The 24,965-nt window shown below is 41.5% G+C and overlaps 1 pseudogene across 1 annotated transcript in view; it reads right to left on the reverse strand.

Annotated features, from left to right (window-relative positions):
- Nucleotides 1-24,098, reverse strand: part of LOC309840024 (tRNA wybutosine-synthesizing protein 3 homolog) — a 44,545-nt pseudogene extending 20,447 nt beyond the window's left edge. The window contains exon 1 of the transcript in view: nt 23,836-24,098. The product of the transcript in view is annotated as a tRNA wybutosine-synthesizing protein 3 homolog (transcript). The remainder of the gene's footprint in view (nt 1-23,835) is intronic.
- Between the last annotated feature and the right edge of the window lie 867 nt (nt 24,099-24,965).

Raw genomic sequence — 24,965 nt, forward strand, 5'->3', positions numbered from 1 at the left:
GTTTGTAGTTTGACATAGTCCCATTTGTTTATTTTTGTATTTGTTTCCTTTGCCTTTGGAGTCAAATCCACAAAAACATCACTAACACCAATGTCAGTGAGGTTATTGCCTATGTTTTCTTCTAGGAATTTTATGGTTTCAGGTCCTACATGCATGTCTTTAATCCACTTTGTGTTCACATTTGTGTATTGTGTAGGAAAGTGGGCTAGATTCATTCTTTTACATGTGGCTGTTCAGTTTTCCCAGCACCATTTTTAAAAAAATATTTATTTGTTTGTGCCAGGTCTTAGTTGCGGCAGGTGGGCTCCTTAGTTGTGGCTCACCAGCCCCACAGTTGCAGCATGTGGGCTCCTTAGTTGCAGCATGCGAACGCAAACTCTTAGTTGTGGCATGCATGTGGGATCTAGTTCCCTGACCAGGGATCAAACCTGGGCCCCCTGCATTGGGAGCACAGAGTCCTATCCACTGCACCACCAGGGAAGTCCCCCAGCACCATTTATTGAAGAGACTTTCCTTTCTCCACCATATGTTCTTTGCTCTTTTGTCATAAACTAATTGTCCATACATGTGTGGGTTTATTTCTGGGCTTTCAATTCTGTTCCATTGATCTGTGTGTCTGCTTTTGTGCCAGTACCAACTGTTTTGATTACTATAGCTTTATAGTATAGTTTGAAATCAGGGGCCATGATACCTCCAGCTTCATTCTTCTTTCTCAAGGTTGTTTTAGCTACTCACAATCTTTCGTGATTCCATACAAATTTTAGAATTATTTGTTCTAGTTCTGTGAAATATGCCACTGGAATTTTGATAGGGATTGCACTAAATCTGTGGATTGTTTTGGGTAATACTGACCTTTTAATGATATTCATTCTTCCAATACATGAGCATAGAATATATTTCCATTTATTTCTGTCTTCTTCAATTTCTTTCAGCAGTGTCTTATAGTTTTCAGTGTACCAGTCTTTCACCTTGGTAAATTTATCCCTAGGTATTTTATTCTTTTTGTTGCAATTGTAAATGTGATTGTTTTCTTAATTCCTCTTTCTGATAGAAATGCCATAGATTTCTGTATGTTTTGTAACCTGTGACTTTGCTTAATTCACTCCTTAGTTCTAACAGTTTTTTGGTAGCCTTTAGGGTTTTTCTATATATAGTATCCTGTCACCTACAAATAGTAACAGTTTTAATTCTTCCTTTTTGATTTGGATGCCTTTTATTTCTTCTTGCCTAATTGCTGTGGCTAGGATTTCCAATACTATGTTGAATAAAAGTGGCAAGAGTGGGCACTCTTGTCTTGTTCCTGATCATAAAAGGAAAGTTTTCAACCTCTCACCACTGATTATGATGTTAGCTGTGGGCTTGTCATGTATGTCCTTTATTATGTTGAAGTACATTCCTTCTATACATAATTTATTGAGAGTTTTATCATGAAAGGATGTTGAATTGTTATCAAATGCTTTTTCTGCATCTACTGAGATGTTCATATGATTTTTATCCTTCATTCTATCAACGTGGTATATCATATTAATTGATTTGTGTACGTTAAACCATACTTGCATCCCAGGGATAAATCCCACTTGACCATGATGTATGATAATTTTCCTGTGCTGCTGAATTCAGTTTGCTAGTACTTTGTTGAGAACTTTTGCATCTATATTCACCACGGATATTTGCCTGTAGTTTTCTTTTCTTGTAGTATCCTTATCTGGCTTGGTATGAGGGTAATGCTGGCCTCATAAAATGAGTTTGGAGATGTTTGCTCCTCTTCAATTTTTTGGAAGAGTTTAAGAAGGATTGGTATCAATTCTTCTTTAAATATTTGATAGAATTCACCAATGAAACCATCTGGTCCTGGGCTTTTCTTGGTTGGGTGGGTTTTTTTTTTCACATCTTTATTGGAGTATAATTGCTTTACAATGGTGTGTTCGTTTCTGCTTTATAACAAAGTGAATCAGTTATACATATACATATGCTCCCATATCTCTTCCCTCTTGCGTCTCCCTCCCTCCCACCCTCCCTATCCCACCCCTCCAGGTGGTCACAAGGTTGGGTGGTTTTTGATTACTGATTCAATCTCCTCGCTCATTATTGGTCTGTTCATATTTTATATTTCTTCATTACCCGGTCTTGATAGGTTCTATGTTTCTAGGAATTTTTCCATTTCTTCTAGGTCATCCAATTTTTTACTGTATAATTGTTCATAATAGTCCTTATTTTCCTTTGTATTTTTGTGATATTAGTTGTATAATCTTCTATTTCTGACTTTACTTATTTGAGTCTTCATTTTTGCTTGGTTAGTCTAGCTAAAGGTTTGTCAATTTTGTTTATCTTTTCAAAAAACCAGCTCTTAGGGATTTCCCTGGTGGTGCAGTGGTTAAGAATCTGCCTGCCAACGCAGGGGACACGGGTTCGTGCCCTGGTCTGGAAAGATCCCACATGCCACGGAGAAACTAAGCCCGTGTACCACAACTACTGAGCCTGCACTCTAGAGCCCACGAGCCACAACTACTGGGCCTGTGTGCCACAACTACTGAAGGCCGGGCACCTAGAACCCATGCTTCGCAACAAGAGAAGCCATCACAATGAGAAGCACGCGCACCGCAATGAAGAGTAGCCCCTGCTCTCCACAACTAGAGAAAGCAACAAAGACCCAAAGCAGCCAAAAAAATAATTAATTAATTTTAAAAAACAGCTCTTAGTTTTGTTGATCTTTTCTATTTTTTTTCTGGTCTCTATTTCACTTGTTCCTTTTCTGGTCTTTGTTTTCTCCTTCCTTCTGCTAACTTTGGGCTAGCTTGCTCTTCTTCTTCTAGTTGAGGTGTAAAATTGGGTTGTTTATGTGAGATCTTTCTGTTTCCTTAATGTAGGTCTTTATAAACTTCCCGCTTAGAATTTCTTTTGTTGTATCCCATGAGATGTGGCATGTTGTGCTTCCATTTTTGTTTGTTTCAAGATTTTTTTTAATTTCCCTTTTGATTTCTTCTTTGACTCACTGGTTGTTCAAGAGTGTGTTGTTTAATTTCCACATATTTGTGAATTTTCCCAGGAGGGACAGAACTTCAGTATTTATCATTCCACCCTCCAGGTACCTGTTGCAGAGGCTAAGTTCCAGGTGAGCATGGTTGAGCAGTCACGGGCTCCTGTCTTCCACACAGTCCCCATTCCTTGGGTGGAAGATCTACTTCAGGTGCAGTACACTGAGAATACTGTGGCATTGTTCACTCTTTTCCCAGCTTGTTCATGGGGCAGAGGTTTCATGAAGGAAGAGGCAAACTGAGAAGACCAGAGGCTACCACCCCCTCCTCAGTGCCCAGCTCCTAAAGCAGGTGTATCACTTAGAAGGCAGCTGCCACTGTTCCTGCCCCAGCTATGAGCCATGGCTTAGAAATTTTGCCCAAAGGGAGAGGCAGGGCATAAAACAGTGCTCTGGAGCTCTTTCCAAAGGAACTTTATTTGCAACATAATGTAGGGAAGGTCAAACCTAAGGATACTATCAAAAACAATGGAGGAAAGATGGAAAGCAATTAGGAGGAGACTGATCTTTCATTAGAGGTATAAACTATATCACAGGCCAGCTAGTTTACGGGGAGAACCAGGGAACGTGACAGCTAGAATAGACCTCTTAGGGTCAGAAAAACCCTCAAACACTGACCTCAAACACTACCCCTCCAAAGTAGTCTGAATTTAAAGAGTTCATTCTGTGGGGCAATTTATGCCCCAGGGCATTGTTGAAAGCAATAGAGCAATCAGCCAGCAATTAGTGGAGTTTAACAGCTGGGTGTGATCAGGGAAAGAGAGTCAAGAGAGCCCTGCTAAAACCACTTTCATCCCAGGCTGATTGCTCATGCCCAAGACTTTGCCCTCTGAGGAGCAATATCAGAGGTTTAACACTGAAGGGGAAATCGACTTCACTAAAATAATCCAGCCACTCACTAAGCAAATAAACAAACAAACAACAATAACTAGCCCCTGGGGCAAGGGAATCAGTGCCCAGAGTTGCTATAACACATTATATAAAATGTCCAGTTTTCAACAAAAAATTACAAGACGTGAAAATAAACAGGAACGTATGATTCATACACAGGGAAAAAATCAGGCAACAGAAACTGCCCGTTAGAGCAATCAGATGTCAGATTTAATAGAACCAAGACATCAAAGTAGCCATTATAAATATATTCAAAGAACTAAAGGAAATCTTGCTTAAAGAAGGAAAGGAAGGTATGATGACTGTGACAGACTGAATGTTTGGTTCCCCTCAAAAATCATATATTGAAATCTAATCCCCGATGTTATGGTATTTGGAGGCAGAGCCTTTGGGAGATAATTAGATCATGAGGGTGGAGCCCTTAAGAATGGGATTAGTGGGCTTCCCTGGTGGCGCAGTGGTTGAGAGTCCGCCTGCCGATGCAGGGGACACGGGTTCGTGCCCCGGTCCGGGAAGATCCCACATGCGGCAGAGCGGCTGGGCCCGTGAGCCATGGCCGCTGAGCCCGCGTGTCCGGAGCCTGTGCTCCGCAACGGGAGAGGCCACAACAGTGAGAGGCCCGCGTACCGCAAAAAAAAAAAAGAATGGGATTACTGTCCTTATAAAAGAGACCCCAGTTATAAAGCAGAAACTAACACACGATTGTAAAGCAATTATACTCCAATAAAGATGGTTTTTTTAAAAAAAAAAAAAAAAGAGAGAGAGACCCCAGATCCCTTGCCCCTTCTGCCTTGTGAGGAAACAATGAAAACATAGCTGTCTATGAACAAGGAAGCAGGCCCTTACCAAATATGCCACCACCTTGATCTTGGACTTCCCAGCCTCCAGAACTGTGAGAAATAAATGTTTGTTGTTTAAGCCACCCAGTCTGTGGTATTTTTGTTATAGCAGCCCTAATCAACTAAGAGAATAACCATGTCTTATCAAGTAGGGAATAGCAATAAAGAGATAGAAGTTATATATTAAAAAATAGTAAAATGCAAATTCTGGAGTTGGAAATACAATAACTGAGACTTTTGGTTTCTGGTTCTACATGTAAGAAGTTTGGACGTTGCCACTCTGTCCTAAAAGCAAGTGAAAAGCTGAACAGACTGAAAAAGCAACAGCTCTTCTTGGATCTGTAAGAGGGGAGAACATAGAGCAAATCACTGCCCCAGAGATTGACGAGATAGACAAGTGAACACAGGGAGTCACAGCTTACTTGAACAGAGACTCACAAGTGGAAACAACCATAGGAACCACTGCAAGGGTAGAAAAACCTGAACTATAATTGACAAATTGCTGGAGGCTCAGTGTGCAACTCTGAAAGCTAAAAACTCCAGGGGGACCCAATTAAGGGGGCCTCCAAGATATTGTGAGATTTACCTCCAGGACTCAACCAATTTTCCACAGTTAATATCAGAGAAAAATCCCTTCATGCTTGTGGGGAGGGGGAGAGGAAAGGAAGCATTTTGAAATACACTACCACACTCCATTCTTCTTAACAAGGTCTGCCCTCATGAGAAACTAGTTAACCAGAGCCTAACCTGCTGCAGTATTATCAGAGCCTAGCTGACCTAGGGGGAAGGGAAATAACAAACTACAGCCCATTCTAGCCATCCTGCCCCAACTATGGGAGAAGAAAAAACCAGAAACTCTTATGAAGTTCACAGTCCAGAGGCACAGTGTCACTAAAAGACTGAGATCTAATCACAGGACAGTACAGTGCTTCCCTTCCCCCGACACCTCACCACCACAATACTAAGGCCTGTTTACAGCAGTTTCTTTTACCCAGTATACCATGTCTGGCTATTAAGAAAAAATTACAAGGCATATCAAAAGGCAAAAAACACACTTTGAAGTGAGAGTAAGCCTCAGAACCAGACATGGAAGGAATGTTGGAATTATCAGACCAGGAATTGAAAACAACTATGATTAAAATACTAAGTGCACCAATAGATAAAGTAGACAGCATGTAAAAACAGATGGGCAATGTAAGCAGAGAGATAAGAATCCTAAGAAAGAGCCATGAAGAAATTCTAGAGATTAAAAACACTGTAACAGAAATGAAGAATGCCTTTGATGGGCTTATTAGTATACTGGACATGGCTGAGTAAAGAATCTCTGAGCTAGAGGATACATCAATAGAATCCTCAAAACCTGAAAGCAAAGAGAACAAAGTCCAAAAAAAAAAAAAAAAAAAGAAAGAAAAGAATATCCAAGGTCTGTGGGGCAACTAAAAACAAGTATAACATAGGCATAATGAGAACACCATAAGGAGAAGAAAGAGAAAAAGGAATAGAAGAAATATTTCAAACAATAATGACTGAGAATTTCCCCCAAATCAATGTCAAACACCAAACCACAGACACAGGAAGCTCAAGGAATGCAAAGCAGGATAAATTACAATAAAACTACACCTAGGCATATCATTTTCAAACTACAGAAAATCAAAGATAAAGAAAAAACCTGAAAGAAGTCAGAGGTTAAAAAAAAACAAAGAAAAACAACAAAACCCCACAACACCTTACCTATAGAGGAGCAAAGATAAGAATTACATCTAACTACTCCTCAGAAACCATGCAAACAAGAAGAGAATGAAATGAAACATTTAAAGTGTTGAGAGGAAAAAAACATCAACCTAGAATTCTGTATCCTGCAAAATTAACCTTGAAAGGTGAAGGAGAAATAGACTTTCTCAGACAAACAGAAATTGAGAGAATTTGTTGCCCATAGACCTGCCTTGCAAGAAATGTTAAAGGATGTTCTTTTGAGAGAAGGAAAATAATATAGGGCAGAAACTCAATCTACATAAAGTAAGGAAAAATATCAAAGAAGGAATAAGTGAAGGTAAAATTAAAACTTTTCTTTTTCTTATACTTAATTGATCTGACAACAGTTTGTTCAAAATAATACCAATGTATTTGATTATATACGCTTAATGTATATATCATATATATAGATATATGCTTATGTATGCTTAGATATTAGTGAAATGAATGACAGCAATGATACAAGGGATGGGAGGAAGGAATTACTATTATTTTGTTACTATAACCTCACACTACCCATGAAGTGGTACAGTGCTATTTGAAAGTGGACTTGGTTTAACTTTAATTGTATATTGCAAACTCTAGGGCAACCACTAAAAAAGTTTAAAAAGAATTGTGACTGATATGTTGTGAAAGGAAAGAAAATGAAATTATAAAAAATGCTCAATTAAAACCGAAAAGGGAAGAAAAAAGTGGAAGACAAAAATAGGAACAAAGAACAAGAGCCACAAATAGAAAATAGTAATGAATATGGTAGATGTTAATCCAACTACATCAATAATCACTTTGAATGTCAATGGTCTAAATGCACCAATTAAAAGACAAAGAATGTCAGAGTGGATCAAAAACCAAGACCCAACTATATGTTGTCTACATGAAACCCACTTTAACTATAAAGACACATATAGATTAAAAGTAAATGGATGGAAGAAAATATACCATACTAACCCTAATCAAAAGAAAGCAGGAATCATTACTTTAATTTCAGACAGAGCAAACTTCAAACCAAGGAACATTATCAAGGATAAAGAAGGGTATTACACAATGATAAAGGGGTCAATTCTCCAAAAAGACATAACAATCCCAAATGTGTATGTGCCTAACAACAGAGTGTCAAACTATGTAAGGCCAAAACTAATAAAATTGCAAAGAGAAGTAGATGAGTCCACTATCATAGTTTTTCCCGGACTCCCTCCCAGCTAGTGGTGGCGCACTAGCCCCCTTAAGGCTGTGTTCACGCAGCCAACCCCAGTCCTCTCCCTGCGATCCGACCAAAGCTGGAGCCTCAGCTCCCAACTCCCAGCATTAGCATTTCATGCCTGTCTCTGGGGTCCAAGCTGATAGCCGTGGCTCGCACCCATCTCTGGAGCTCATTTAGGCGGTGCTCTGAGTCCCCTCTCCTCGTGCACACTGAAACAATAGTCTCTTGCCTCTTCAGCAGCTCCAGCCTTCTTTCCAGACTCCCTCCTGGCTAGCCATGGCGCACTAGCCTCTTCAGGCTGTGTTCACGCCGCCAACCCCAGTCCTCTCCCTGGGATCCGACTGAAGCCTGAGCCTCAGCTCCCAGCCCGGCCCACCCCGGCGGGCGAGCAGACAAGCCACTCGGGCTGATGGAGTGCTGGTCTGCACCGACCCTCTGTGTGGGAATCTCTCCGCTTTGCCCTCCACACCCCTATGGCTGCGGTCTCCTCCGCTCTCCTCCACGGCTCCGAAGCTTCCCCCCTCCGCCACCCACAGTCTCTGCCCGCGAAGGGGCTTCCTAGTGTGTGGAAACCTTTCCTCCTTCACAGCTCCCTCCCACTGGTGCAGGTCCTGTCCCTATTCTTTTGTCTCTGTTTTTTTTCTTTTTTCTTTTGCCCTACCCAGGTACGTGGGGAGTTTCTTGCCTTTTGGGAGGTCTGAGGTCTTCTGCCAGCATTCACTAGGTGTTCTGTAGGAGTTGTTCCACATGTAGATGTATTTCTGATGTATTTGTGGGGAGGAAGGTGATCTCCACGTCTTACTCTTCCGACATCTTGAATCTCCTCCCCTGCCTGACATCTTTAAGGCCCTTTCTTTCTGATGATATTGAGACCCTTCCTGAGTGCTGAATCAATCCCTGGTGCAGTCTTAAGAAGAGGCAAAAAGACCGTTAGCCTCAGACCTGAAAGAACCTTTCTTTAAGCATCTAGTCAAGAAATGTCTATGACCATATATCAAGAAAAACTCATCAATACTTTTTCCAACCCTCAATTGCAAATGGAAAATAGAGACTTTTGTTGGTCATTTTCCTAGTCTTTTAATAAAAATTTTCTACAAATTTGTTTGTGTCAGTGTTTTTCATTAGAATATAGTTTTAGCTGTTGTCTTGGAGAGCCAAAATAATAATGTCTTACACAATAGAAAGCAGTTCATTTCTCCTTCGTGTTAACATCTGGGCACATGTGGTCCAGGAGTGCCCTCTCAGTACCATGGTGTTTCCCAGGCTCCTCTGTCTTATGGAATTGCCATGCCCTAGTGGAGCTTTTCCACATGGTCCAAGATGGCTCATTAGCACATCCCTCTTCCGTCTTCCGGCCAAAAAGAAGAGGGAAAAGATAGGGAGTAGCAAACTCTGCCCTTTTAAGGACATGACCCGCAAATTGCATATATCACTTCTCCTCACATATCGTTGGCCAGAATGCAGTCACATGACCATACTTAGCTATAAAGGAAGCTAAGTAATGTAGTCTCTATTCTGGGAAGCCATTTTACCTTATTAAAGTCAGGTTTCCATTACTACCAAAAAAAAAAAAAAGACAAAAAGGCTATTAGGGAAAAATTAGCAGTCTCCCATTCTGAAACTTGGAAATTTTTAATTGGGCTTAAAAAAAATTTCCCTCTCTGACAAGAGACGAAAGTGGAATTTTCCTCCCTTTTCTCTTCCTTAACTTGGTAGCTCCCACAGAATAGTTTTTAATTCTAAGCAATGAAAACCAAGGGGAAAAAGGTTGCTGAAAACTGGAGTATTTATTTGTAACCAAAAATGACTTGGACTATCACACTGGTACCTAAAGACCAACCTGAATTTTGTAATGGAATGCCTGTGCATGCAGCAAAAGCTCAGAACATTTTGAGATGCAGAGCAGGATCAGATCACCATCTGGACCATAAATAATTTATACATTTTAAATACCTGGGAATCACATGGGTCAGGAATAAATAATATACTAAATCTCAGGGAGAAAAAAATTCTCCAAACATCGTATCTGTGAATCCAATTTAAATCCTAATGACAGTTCTGAGAATTGGATTAAAATTCAGGAAAGGCCCCTAGTGCTTATGTAAAACTAAATGAATATTATTCTTGATTTTTTAAATATACAAAGAATGGCTGATCAAATTAAGCTTAAATCTCCACAATCCAGTCATAGGATTGCGGCACCAACTGGGATTGAACTCCACATCCAATGCCCTGTCTCTGGGTAAGACTTTGAGGTAAGACTCCCTTATCAGATTCTGACCAAATAGTGACTTTACACACTGGGCCCTGAGTTTGTGCAATATGGTCAATGCTTTAGGGGTTTTTGAGAGTTTGCTGAGGTATCTGATTCTTGAAGAAACAACACGGCAGAAAGAGATACGGGGGGCTGGTCTTGGTTGGTGGTGAGAAGGTGAGACAGAGCACTGGGCTACCCCAGATCCTGGGGGTGGGGCACTGGCAGGGGGTAAGGTCAAGCTGGACATTGTCATAAAGTCACAACAGAAGCTCTTCCAGGGTGGAGCCAGGAGCCTGAAGCCTAGAAATAAACTAGGTTAGGAACTGGCAAGGTAACTTGACCACTGACCTTCACCAAGCACTTGTCAGTGACCTTGGTCAGCCTTTACAGGCCCAGTCATCTACCTGCCAGCCACTCTCTGGGCAGTGCCTTAAAGGCCCCGCAGATGAAGCTTCAGCATTATACTCTCTGGGATGGATTTCAATGAGTTGGTTGGGCATTTTTCTGTCTTATTGGGAAATGAAGGATCATGGGCAGTCCCCCTGAATTTGAATATGTGTGGACACAGATATGTGTTTTTGAGCACTGAGAATTTTTATTTCAAATATATTGAAAGAGTTCTTTTGGACTTAGATGTTTGTTTTTATCATCTATCACTTTGGATATACATAAAAAGGAAAATTATATTACAAAATAAGTTGAAGGTATTCCTGAGGCTTCTTCACATTCAGACCCCCACTTTTCTGAACTTTTTAAATTGAGGTATAGCATACATAAAGTATATAAAGTACACTAGTCCTAAAGTTGATTTTCACTTATATGTGGAATCTGGAAAAAAAAAAAAAAAACTTGTAGAGGGTAGAATGGCGCTTACCAGGAGCTGGGGGTGGAGGAATGGGAGAGATGTTGTTTAAGGGTACAAACTTGCAACTAGTAGATAAATAAGTCCTGGACACTATACACAGTACAGTGATTATAGATACCAAAATTGTATTATAAACATTAAACTTGCTAAGAGACTAGATCTTAATTGTTCCCAATACTAGAAGAAATGATACTTATGTGCCATGTTAGAAGTGTTAACTAATGCTACAATGGCAATCATACCACAATATAAATATATCAATCTATATATTGTATACCTTGAACTTACACAATGTTATATGTCAAATATATCTCAATAAATAAATTTATATATATATAATTGGTGGGAATATAAATTGATACAACCACTCTGGAAAATAGTTTTACAATATGTACTAAAGTTAAACATATTCTTACCAGCAATTCCACTCCTGAGTATATACCCAAGAGAAATGAGTGCATATGTTCACCAAAATACATGTATAAGAACATTCATAGCAGCACTATTCATACTGGTCAACATTGGCAACAACGAAAACGTCCATCAACAGGGGAATGGATAAATACATTGGTGGTATATTCATACAATAGAATAATACACAGCCACGAAAAAGAACAATGACTAAGATACACAATAACATGGGTGAATATCACAGATATCATGATGAATGAAAGAAGCCAGACACAAAACAGTACATACTGTATGATTCCATCTATATGAGGTTCAAGAACAGGCAAAACTAAGGGATTGTGATAGAAGTCAAAATAATGATTACCTCTTGGATGTGGTGTTATTAACAAAAGCAATAAACGCTCATTGTAAAACACAAACAGTGCTGCCAGGGCCTCTCTTCCCCCATGTATCTGCAAAACTAACTTCTCACCTTTAAGTCTTCATTCAAATGTCACCGAGTCAGCAAGGCCTATCCTGACCACCCTATTATAAATTGCAATCCACAACCCTCAACTCCTGATCCTTTGTACCATACTTTCTCACTTTTTCTATTTTACCTTTTACCTTCTAAAATACCCTAGAATTTACTTATTATATTTTTGGCTTACTACCTCGTCCCCTCGCTAGAATGTAAGCTCCACATCCAGTGACTAGTCTTTGTGGGGAGTATAAAGACCCAGCCCACTTGCCCCAGTTCAGGGCATAACGATAGGCTTATCCCCACTCCACAGCTCCCCATGGGATCCACTGAGGCCTTTGTTACAACCACATCCAAACCCAACTTTTCCCTCTGCCCAATCAGGCTTCACTCACTCTCCAAAGGTATTGATTTCTACAGAACTTCCCAGTAAGTTTCCTGCATGTGAATCATAGTCTCAAAAGTCTGTTTCCTGCCGTACCCGAACTGTGACACTGTCATTCCCTGAAACAGAGAACAAGGCAGGATCGGGTACTGGGGAAGAGTCATGAGTTCAGATTTGGACATGTTCCCTTTGAAGCAACTTTGCCATATCTAAGAAATGTCAAGCAGGCAGTTGTATATATGAGAAAAAGAATAGATTTTTTTCCCTCAAGCTGTTCATGATATAATCAAGAAGACACGTGCTCCAAAAAAATCCGTAATATGAGGTATTATATTACATAAGATTACAGATGACGTACTAGAGGGGTTCAGAGATGGTCAGGAGAGATTTCCTGGCAAAGGTGACATTTTTTTAATGTGATCAGTGAAGATGGGAGCAGAGGCAGAGCAACATGAGCTAGGCCTGAAGATAAAACACTCAGAGCAAACACAGGGAGCAGTGGGCAGTTCAGTTTGAATGGAGGTCAGGTGCACAAAGGGGCTTAGAAGGACACAAGGTTAGGAAGTGTATTAACCAGGGTTCTCCTGAGAAACAGAACCAATAGGATATGTATATGTATTGAAAGAGATTTGGTACAAGGAGTTGGCTCACATGATTATGGAGGCTGGCAAGTCCAAAATCTACAGGGTGGGCTGGCAGGCTGGAGACCCAGGAGAGCTGATGCTGCAGTTCAAGTCCAAAGGCCAGTAGGCTAGAGACCCAGGAGAGCTGGTAGTACAGTTCTAGTCTCAAGACCAGCTACTGTAGAGCCAGGAAGACCAATGTTGCAGGTGAAGTCTGAAAGCAGTCTACTAGAGAATCCTGTTGCTTGGGGGAGGCTGGTTTTGTTGTTCTATTCATGCCTTCTAGTGATTAGATGAGGCCCACCAAATTAGAGAGGGCAATCTGCTTTACTCAAAGTCTACCAATTTAAATGTTAACCTTATCCAAAAACATCCTTACAGAAACACTCAGGATAGTTTGACCAAAGATCTTGGCACCCCATGGACCAGCCAAGTTGACATGTACAGTGAACCATCACAGGAAGGTATGGGCCAGCTGAGGAAAGACCTTGACTGCCAGAGTTTAGGCTGTGGGAACTTCTAAAGGTTTAGAGGCCAGAGGACTGGAATGAGAGCCTAGAGGCAGAGAGAGAACTTAGGAGACTACTGTGACCATTTAGGCAAGAGGGAAAACAGGATAATGACAGTGAGCCTGAAGGGAAGAAACAGAGGCAAGCAATACGGAACTGACAAGACTTGGCAAGTGACCGGTCCTGGGGATGAGGGAAAGTATGCAGAGAATGACTCTGTAGTTTTAAACCTAGGCATCCAGGAGGATGGTGAAGCCACTGAGAGAAATGAAGCGATTGGGAGAGAGAAGATGACTCTCCCTGGGGGCTCCTCTGGTTGAGGAGCTGGGGGCATGTTCAGGTTATCAATTGATGTGTAACAAACCACCCAAAAATGGTGACCTAAAACCAATAAAATATTTTGCTCACAAATCTGAGAATGACTGGATTCACATAGCTGTTCTCACTCCGTATAATGATGCACTGTATTAATTTTGTGTTGGTAACAGGAAATTAATTCTTCACATAAGAATTATTAAATGGCTAATGAAAGCAAACATTTCTGCATATTACCTACTGAATTTTTAAATTCAGCACCATTTTTATCTACTGACACTGATTAATTTTAGATCCTACTTCATTGCCCTAAAAGAAAATTATCTACTGTGTGTACCTCTCCTGTGCTCAGAAAGCGTTCTGAGTTAGAGTATGAAATGTCTAACATGTTTTAAAAGTAGACCTTGGTTGAATGTAAAATGGATGGCTAGTGGGAAGCGGCCACATAGCACAGGGAGATCAGCTCGGTGCTCTGTGACCACCTAGAGGGGTGGGATAGGGAGGGTGGGAGGGAGGGAGACGCAAGAGGGAGGGGATATGGGGATATATGTATACATATAGCTGATTCACTTTGTTGTACGGCAGAAACTAACACAACATTGTAAAGCAATTATACTCCAATAAAGATGTTACATGTATATATAAAAAATAAGTAGAACTTGGTTGAATTACCTATCTTTTAAATTAATTTTAGATTTCCCTTTGATTGTAGTTTTATTGGATTTTATTAAGTATTCTAGATCCAGTTGAAATTTTTTAAATAACTTTATTGAGTCATAACTTACTACCATAAAGTTCACCCTATTTTTAAATGTGCAATGCAGTGATCTGTAGTAAATTTACTGAGTTGTGCAGCCATCCACCTACCGTTTTAGAATATTTGTATCATCCCAGCCCCAGGCAACCACTGCCTCTACAGATTTCCCTTTTCTGGACTTTTCATATAAATGGAATTACACAATATATGTTCTTTTGAGTCCGGCTTCTTTCACTTAGCATGACGCTGTCAAGGTTCATGCATGTTATAGCATGCATCGATACTTCATTATTTTTTATAGCAGAATAATATTCTACTGTATGGATATACCACATTTTGTTTATCTATTCATCAGTGGATGGACGTTTGGGTTGTTTCCACCTTTGAGCTACTATGAATAATACTGCTGTGAATATCTACGTGCAAGTCTTTGTGTGGACATAAGCTTTCATTTCTCTTGTGTAGATACCTAAGAGTGGAATGGCTGGGTCATATGGTAAATTTATATTTAACTTTTTAAGAAACTACCAAACAATTTTCCAAAGTTATTGTACCATTTTTTCTTACCTACCCACAGTAGGGTTCCTATTTCTCCACCACATTCTTGCCAGCATTTGTTACCATCTGTCATTTTTATTCTAGCCATCCTAGTGGGCGTGAAATTGTATCTCATGGTTTTCATTCGCATTTCCGTCATAACAATGATGTTAAGCATCTTTTCATGTGCTTAATTAGCCATTTGTACATTGTCTTTGGTGAAATATCTATTCAAATCCTTTGCTCGTTTTTAATTGGGTTGTTCATCTTTTTAAAACTGAGTTGTGGGCTTCCCTGGTGGTGCAGTGGTTAAGAATCCGCCTGCCAATGCAGGGGACATGGGTTCGAGCCCTGGTCCAGGAAGATCCCACATGCTGTGGAGCAACTAAGCCCACATGCCACAACTACTGAAGCCCACGCACCTAGAGCCTGTGCTCCACAAGAGAAGCCGCCACAATGAGAAGCCCGCACACCACAGCAAAGAGTAGCCCCCGCTCACCGCAACTAGACAAGCCCTCGCGCAGCAACAAAGACCCAACGCAGCTAAAAATAAATAAGTAAATAAATAAACTTATTTAAAAAATTGAGTTGTAAGAGTTCTTTATTCTGGGTTGAAATTGAATATAATCAATAACCACCTTTCTAGAGTACAATATGGTATTATGTTCCAAATGCCCTAGCACTTTATTTTTATTTATCCCTCCAAGTGGGCATCGTGGTGGATACTGTGATGCACCACCTAGATCTTTCTTCTTCTTGTCCAACTTCAAGAGTATGGTCAGCAGACAGCCCTTATATATCAGCCCTCCAGGGTCTGCCTCAGCTGCAGAGAACCACCAGGGCAGCCCACATCCAATGACTGATCAATGCAGGGGTATAAAGATCTGGCCATATCCACCCAGCTCTGGACAACTCTGCAGGGCTATTCTAACTCCAGCACTCCCTGTAGGGTCAGCCAAGTCTGTCACCAGGCTTGCATCAAAGCTTAACTTCTCCCTCTTCCTAGTCCTGCTTTCTTCTCCTCCCCTCCACAAGTGTTGATTTCAAGAGCACTTTTCCCAGCTTTACTGAGATATAACTGACATATAACATTGTGTAATTGAAGGTGTACAATATGTTGACTTGATATATTTGAATATTGAAAAATGCATATTTTAGCATTTTAGCATTAGCCAACACCTCCAATCTATCACATAATTACTACTTCTTTGTTGTGGTGAAAACATTTAAGATCTACTCTCCTAGCAACATTCAAATATATAATACAGTATTATTAGCTCTAATCATCATGCTATACATTAGATCCCCAGAACTTGTTAATCTTATAACTGGAAGTTTATACCCTTTGACTAACACCTCCCCATTTCTCCCATCCCCAGCCCCTGGTAACCACCATTCTACTCTCTGTCTCTCTGAGTTCAGCTTTCTTTTTTTTTTTTTTTTAAACGTCTTTATTGGAGTATAATTGCTTTACAATGGTGTGTTAGTTTCTGCTTTATAACAAAGTGAATCAGTTATACATATGTTCCCATATCTCTTCCCTCTTGCGTCTCTTCGGCTTTCTTAGATTCCACAGATAAGTGATATCACACAGTATTTGTCTTTCTCTGTCTGACTTATTTCACTTAGCATAATGCCCTCAAGGTTAATCCAAGTTTCACAAATGACAGGATTTCCTTCTTTCTCATGGCTGAAGAATATGTGCGTGTATCACATCTTTATCCATTCATCCATTAAGGGATACTTCGGTTGTTTCCATATCTTGGCTAATGTGAATAACACTGCAATGAACATAGGAGTGCAGATATCTTTTTGAGATATGGATTTCATCTCCTTAGGGGATATATGCAGGAGTAGGATTGCTGGTTCATATGGTAGTTCTATTTTTAGTTTTTTGAAGAACCTCCATACTGCTTTTCAAAATGGCTATACCAATTTACATTCCCACCAACTCTTATCTGCCAAAATGTTCACTGCAGCTCTATTTACAATAGCCAGGAGATGGAAACAACCTAAGTGTCCATTATCTCTTGTTTTCTTGATAAAAGCCATTCTAATGGGTATGAGGGGATTATCTCACTGTGATTTTGATTTACATTTCCCTGATAATTAATGATGTCAAGCACCTTTTCATATGTCTGTTGGCCTTTTTTATGTCTTCTTTCAAAAAATGTCTATTCAGGTCCTTTGCCCATTTTTTAATTGGACTTCTTTGGTTTTTGCTACTGCGTTGTGTGAGTTCTTTATATATTTTTGATATTAACCCCTATCAGATCTATGATTTGCAAATATTTTCTTCCATTCCGTAGGTTGCCTTTTCCTTTTGTTGATTGTTTCTTGGCTGTGTAGAAGCTTTTTAGCTTGCTGTAGTCCCACTTGTTTACTTTTTATTTTGTTGCTTGAGCTTTTGGTATCATATCCAGGAAATCACTGCCAAGACCAATGTCAAGGAGCTTTTTCCCTACGTTTTCCTCCAGGAGTTTTACAGTTTTAGGTCTTATGTTTAAGTCTTTAGTCCATTTTGAGTTAATTTTTGTTAGTGGTGTAAGACGGGGATCCAATTTCATTCTCCTACATGTGGTTATCCAGTTTTCCCAATACCATTTGTTGAAAAACTATTCTTTCCCCATAGAGTACTCTTGGCTCCCTTGCCAAGTATTAGTTGACCATACATGTGTGAGTTTATTTCCAGGCTCTCAATTCTGTTGCATTGGTCTATGTGTCTATTTTTACAGCAGTACGATACTGCTTTGATTACTATAGCTTTATAGTATAGTTTGAAATCAGGGAATACGATGCCTCCAACTTTGTTCTTCTCTCTCAGAATTGCTTTGGCTATTGGGGATCTTTTGTGGCTCCGTCTTTCATACAAATTTTAGGATTTTTTTTTTTTTTTTTTTTTTTTGGCCATGCCACACGGCATGTGTGATCTTAGTTCCCCCACCAGGGATCAAACCCACACCCCCTGCATTGAAAGCATACAGTCTTCACCACTGGACTGCCAGGGAAGTCCCAGGATTGTTTTTTCTATTTCTGTGAAAAATGCCATTGGAATTTTGATAGAGATTGCTCTGAATCTATAGATTGCTTTGGGTAGTATGGACATTTTAACAATATTAATTCTTCCAATCCATGAGCACAGAATCTTTCTATTTATTTGTGTCTTCTTCAATTTCTTTCATCAAAGTCTTATAGATTTCAGTATACAGATATTTCAACCCCTTGGTTAAATTTATTCCTAAGTATTTTACAGTTTTTGATGCTATTATGAACAGGATTTTTTTTTTTTTCATTTTCAGATGTTTTGTTGTTAGTATATAAAAACCCAACTGTTTTCTGTGTGTCAACTTTGTATCCTGCAACTTTCCTGAATCTGTTGATTAGTGCCAGCAGTTTTTTTGTGGAGTCTTTAGGATTTTCTATATATAAGATAATATCATCTGCACACAAAGACAACTTTATATCTTCCTTTTTGTTTTGGATACCTTTTATTTCTTTTGCTTGCCTAATTGCCAAGAGCACTTCTTAATTAACATCCTACACACTAAACTCCATCTCAGAATCAGCTCCCTGGAGCCAACCTCCAACAGGCAGCTTTCATTTCAACTCCTCAGAGATTCGCACATGCACACATACTATCACTTGATTGGCCCAGAAGTGAGCACCCAACACAAGATGGATGAATCAGAGCCTTTCCCTGGGAGTACTGAACTTGGGAATCTAAGAGACTAAGTTGCTGCCCTTCTCTGGTGCAAACCTGGAAAATAGGGTAGGAAAGAGTAACACAGGGACTTCCCTGGTGGCTCAGTGGTTAAGAATCTGCCTGCCAATGCAGGGGACACAGGTTTGAGTCCTGGTCCAGAAGATTCCACATGCTGGGGAGCAACTAAGCCCATGCACCACAACTACTGAGCCTGCACTCTAGAGCCCGCAAGCCACAACTACTGAGCCCCTGTGCCACAACTACTGAAGCCAGCATGCCTAGAGCCCATGCTCCACAACAAGAAAAGCCACTGCAATGAGAAGCCCGTGCACCGCAAGGAAGAGTAGCCCCTGCTCGCCACAACTAGAGGAAGCCTACACATAGCAACGAAGACCCAACGTAGCCAAAAATAAATAAATTTTTAAATAAAAGGATTAACACAGTATGTCTGGTTGCTCACTCCTTGCATGTCTCCAAGGGAACCTAGAACCATGATCAAGCATTGCCCAGCACCTGGGAACGTAGGTTTTATATGTTAATGATTGATGATTTCGTTGTGTACACCTGGAGCAATGAACCATGCTGTACCAGCTTGTCAGGATTGCTTTGCACAAACATCAGGATTGATGATATGCACCTAAAGGGAAACAGCTGTCCAGCTGGGCTCTGTGAGGAGATGAAGGAAGCAGGAAAATCCATCTCTGAAGCGTGCCATCTACCATCAAGACGACTGTGCATCTGCCTTCTCCAAGCTCCATAGTGAAGCCAGCAAGTCTCCTACAGTCTTTTGATCTTAGATCGAGACCAGAGAATAGTAAATGGCAACCTGGAGACTAATATCTCTGCCCTGGCAATCAGTTTTTCTCCTAGAACAGATCTACCACAAGAGCTCGGAACACATCCAACTGTCCCAGAATCATCTCAGTTACACATGTCTGTATTATCCACAGGTAAATTTTGAACCTAGAAGCTTTTAATTTATTTTATTTATTTTTGGGGTTTTTTGGCTGCATTGGGTCTTCATTGCTGCGCGTGGGCTTTCTCTAGTTGCAGTGCGCGGACTTCTCATTGCAGTGTTTTCTCTTGTGGAGCGCGGGCTCTAGGTATGTGGGCTTCAGTAGTTGTATCACGCAGGCTCAGGAGTTGTGGCACATGGGCTTAGTTGCTCCGTGGCATGTGGGATCTTCCCAGACCACAGCTTGAACCCGTGTCCCCTGCATTGGCAGATGGATTCTTAACCACTGCGCCACCGGGGAAGCCCCCTAGAAGCTTTTTAAATCTCTTTGCTGTTAACTAATGTATAATCAAGAAAAGTAGGGAGAGTGCTCATGAATAGCTAAGTCATAAATCAATGAATTCTTCCTTAAACGTTTATTACTTTCTCTAATCATAAAAGTAATATTCACTGTAAAAAAAATCTTAGAAAATACAGAAAAGTACAAAGGAGAAAAAAAGTCACCCATAATTCCACCACTCAGGGACCATTTCAAATATATTGGTTAATATGGTTTTTATTTTGTTTTGTTTTTTGCGGTACGCGGGCCTCTCACTGTTGTGGCCTCTCCCGTTGCGGAGCACAGGCTCCAGACGCGCAGGCTCAGCGGCCATGGCTCACGGGCCCAGCCGCTCCGCGGCATGTGGGATCTTCCCAGACCAGGGCACAAACCCGTGTCCCCTGCACTGACAGGCAGATTCTTAACCACTGTGCCACCAGGGAAACCCATTAATATGGTTTTAACATTTCTCCTTGCACACACATAGATATGCACATATTACCTACAAAACTAGGATCCCACTAAACATGCTATTTTGAAACCTGCTTCTCTCATTCAACAAATATGTGCCCTTGTCATCATTTCTAACGGCTGCATTAAAAAGAAGCATTATTAATCCACTTAGTCAGTCTCTCACTGTCAGACATCCAAGCTGTCTCCCAATCTTCGTTAGTACAAAAAAATGCTGCTAAGGACATGCCCGCACATATACCCTTACACGCTTTTCAGTTTATATTTGCTACTCAGGTGACCCCACGTCCTCCAGCATGCACAGTTCATCTTTTCCTTTAATATCTAAGTAGAATGCTAATGACTCCATCCCACAAACCAAGGGAAGTCCAGCGCCTCCCCCCAAGGTCTCCAAGGGGCCTCAGGGAGGTTCCATTTCTCCTGGTCACCTCTCACTCTGTTTTCCTGTTTATCTCTCTAAGCATTTCATCTTCTTGGCCAGCTGCAGCCTTTCAACATGACTGTCTCTGTTCCTTCATCTGTGCAAAGTGCCACTAATGTGTGGCAGCCACGTAGAGCGGACTTATACTGATGTTTAGAGGAAAGGAAAGCCAATCACACCACAGCAGGAAGTAATTTCAAATTTACACCAGATATTACTGTCCCTAGGAAGGTGCTGGCCATTCTCCACCACATGGGGACTTCTCATTGATGATGTTCCTTCATGGACCTTGATGTCCTGCCATGTTCCTGGGACCTTCAGCTGTCTCCATTGACTTCATGTCTTCTCTTTCTCTGTACCTAAACTCCTCACCTCCTCACTCCAGTAGCCCTAAAAATTTCCAGTGCTTTTTACTTTATTATTGAATTCCTCCCACACCATAGGCAACCACTTCCTCCTCAAGACATTTCCTTCATTTGGCTTCCAGCACACTACATTCTCCTGGCCTTCTTCCATCCTCAGTGGTCACTCCTCATCCCCATAACTGGTTCACTGTCCTCTTCCTGACTTCTAAACATTGAGGTGTCCCAGGACCCAGACTTTAGACCTATTTCCTATCTTTCTACCTTTATACTCCTAGGTGATCTCATCCACTCTAAAGGCTTTAAGTACCATCTCTACACTAATGACGCTCAAATTTATGTCTTCTGCCCTGACCTCCAGACCCATGTGCCCAACTCATTGGATGGTTAATATGCATCTCAAACTTAATCTTTGCAAAGCTCAATTTTGCATTACTTCCAAACTTGTTCCTCACCTGGTAGTCCCAACTCAGGAAATGGCAGCTCCATGTATCCACTTGCTCGGGCCAAAACTCTGGAGTCACCCTTGACTCTTGTATTTCTATCAACACCTCACATTTGACCTGGTAGTAAATCCTGTCAGCTCCTTCTTCAAAGTGTATGCTGGCTCTGACTACCTCTCACCTCCACCACTAACCTGCCCTGATCCCAGTCTCCTGATAGCCTCCTTCCTTTATGGACCACTGCAACAGATCATACATGATCTGTTTCCACTCTTGCCCATCTATAATTTATTCTGCATTAATATCCCTTCAATATTTAAGCCAGCAAAAGTCATGCTCCAATTTAAAGCTTTCTAATGACTTCCCATCTGACTTGACCCAAATCAAAATCCAATGTGGTGGGCTGCCCTGGTGGCACAGTGGTTAAGAATCTGCCTGCCAATGCAGGGGACACGGGTTCGAGCCCTGGTCTGGGAAGATCCCACATGCCGCAGAGCAACTAAGCCCGAGCGCCACAACTACTAAGCCTGTGTTCTAGAGCCCGCGAGCCGCAACTACTGAAATCCGTGCGCCTAGAGCCCGTGCTCCACAACAAGAGAAGCCACCGCAATGAGAAGTCCACGCACCACAACGAAAAGTAGCCCCCGCTCGCCGCAACTAGAGAAAAGCCCGTGCGCAGCAACAGACCCAACGCAGCCATAAATAAATAAATAAATTTATTAAAAATGAGAGAGAGCGAGAGAGAGAGGAGACTGTAGAAACCCTGATCTCACTTGCATAGTGGAGAGAAATGTTTCCGGGTTTTTTAATTTTATTTATTTAATCTTTTGGCTTTGGTGGGGGAGCAGCTGCAGGAGAGGAAAGAGAAGCCAAGCGGAGAACAAGGGAAGAACCAGGTACCGGAGGCTGACCTGTCTGGAGCAGCAGAGAAGAGGCAGGGGGATTCCCTAGGAGTAGCGTGTGATGTCACCAGAGGGAAGAGGGCGGAGGTGGGGAGGCCAGCCAAGGTGCGGACTCTGCAAGCTGCCCACGGGGCCAGGAGGCGAACATCTCTGATTTCGTCAAAAGCAGAACTGAATAAGTGAGATAACTATATCTCAAAGACACCCCACGGTTATTTCAGCAGAGTCAGGGGATTCGGGGGGTCAGCCCAACTCGACAGAGCTGCTTGACCATGGCAGAGCTCATTGCCAGTTGGAGGTGAGAGAGATTCAATGTAACAAATGGCTTTCCACAGTCCTCTCATTAAGCTGACATTAAAATCCTACTTTGACTCACAGACATGGAAAACAAACTTATGCTTACTAAAGGGGACAGGTGGGGGAGGGACAAATTAAAAGTTTGGGATTAAAATATACACACTACTATATATAAAACAGATAACCAACAAGCACCTACTGTAGAGCACAGGGAACTCTACTCAATATCTTATAATAACCTATAATGGAAAAGAATCGGAAAAAGAATAGATGTATATATAACTGAATCACTTTGCTATACACTTGAAGATAACACAACATTGTAAATCGACTACATTTCAATAGTAATTTTTTAAAGATAAAATAAAAAATAAAATCCTACCTCAACCAGTTGGATGATGGAAGCGAAAACCGTGCTCGCCAATTTTGTGTTGATTTTCCCACAACTTGAAAAGGGGAGCAGTGCCAGGCTCATGTTTATTTCCGCAGGGCTGGGATATGTGTTTTACACACATCTTCTTATTGAAACACCAGTCACCTGATGAGAAAATACAAATCCTCTTTTACACAGAAGAATTCGAGGCTCAGAGTTCAGGTTGTTTCGCAAGGTCACACAGTTACTGAGGAAGCTGAGTTTCCAAGGCAGGACCCTCAGACCCCAGCACCTGTGCTCTTTGTTTCAAGTGACCTTAATATGCTCTGTATTTGTGAAATTCAGAACATGAAACTCAGTGGAGGGCGGTCCACTTGGAGAAGAAACACAGTGGCCACTAAAGCCACGTAGGGGAGGGCAGGTGCTGTACCAATCTGGCAAGAACACCTCAGGATCTTAAGTGACAACAGACCGACCACGAGGCACAAAAGGTAGCAACGTGGCTTTCAAGAGGTCTGCCACAACAATCATTCTTTGCTTTTACTGCACAGTTGGCCCACCAATATTTTGAACAGTTTATTATGAAAATTTCCAAGCAAACGCAAAAATAAAGAGCATGAAAAACCCCGAGGTGCCCCTCACCCAGCTTCACTTGCCTTTAACGTTTGTCGGTGTTTCTATGACCTTTGAGAACCTGATGAAAACCATGGGCCACCACCTCCGCCGAGAAAATGCTCACACAGTCGTTCGTACATTTTCAGAGGGGCTGTGGACTCCTGAAGTGCATTCATGGATCTCCTGGGACACACGGATCCCAGGTTAGGAGGCCTGGGCTGCAAGGATGCAGCAGCAGTACAGTAGGTGGAGACCACGCTCCCATACAGCAAGTTCTGTTGACCCTCCAAATAACTGTCCAGCAGCTCGCCTTCTCTCTCCTTGCTGCCGCCATCATCTCCTGCCTGGACTCCTATAAAGCCTCCTAATGAAACCCCTGGGTAATCATTAGTCAAATTCATCTCACCTGCCTTCACTAATTAAGGTCGTTTTAAGACTTGCAAATCCTCCAAGTAGCAAGTAGGCTAAACAATAAGGTGTTCGCCAGAGTTGTTTTCCAGGAACTTGGAATCAGCTGTGTCTAGTTTGAGCAGGGCTCGTTAAGACTGAACAGGGCCAGAGTTAGTTTTCCTGAGTCCCTCCCATGTATCTATTATTAAATGTTTGCTGGATTTTCTTCCTGTTAAAAATAAAAAAAGACTTTATTAGCACCACTGAGACCCTCCAACAGAAATGTCCAGCTCGGTGACCTTTTGACAGCAGAGGGCTGAAAACTCCACCCCCAGATCATGTTAAGAGCCTCCATTTTTGAACAAGCAGAGGCCTGTAGCTTAGTTACACAGGCGCAGAACTAAGATTACAGCAACTTTTTCCAATCACCTTTCCCCACACCTCAGCCATGCCCTGCTGCTTTATTCTTTATCCCATAAATACCCTGAGGCCCTTGTTGCTTGTTCTCCCGTCTCCTCGCTTGGCTGCCTTGAGAATAAACCCTCTCTTCGCTGCAAACCTGGGCAAAATGATCCTGGTTCAGTAACACTACCGGGTCTACGGAGACTAGGGCTCCGCTCTTGCCCACCCTACAGTCAGGCCATGTCATTTACTGGCTTGAAGCCCTTGGAAGAGTTCCTATTGCTCTATGAGTGAGATCTAAAGCCCTTACCCCAGCGTGCCCCAGAGTGCAGGGCACTGAGAGCTTCTGCACCCCTCTGCTTTCATCTCACATTCCTTTCACCTGCTCTCACTACTCTCCAGTCATCTTAGCTTCTGTAGGGGAGGAAACAATTTTCCCTCTACCCTTCTAGGTTCTTGGACAAGACACCCCCTAC

Source organism: Grampus griseus (genome assembly GCF_964374135.1).
Source record: "Grampus griseus genome assembly, chromosome: X".
In the NCBI taxonomy this organism is placed as follows: domain Eukaryota; kingdom Metazoa; phylum Chordata; class Mammalia; order Artiodactyla; family Delphinidae; genus Grampus; species Grampus griseus.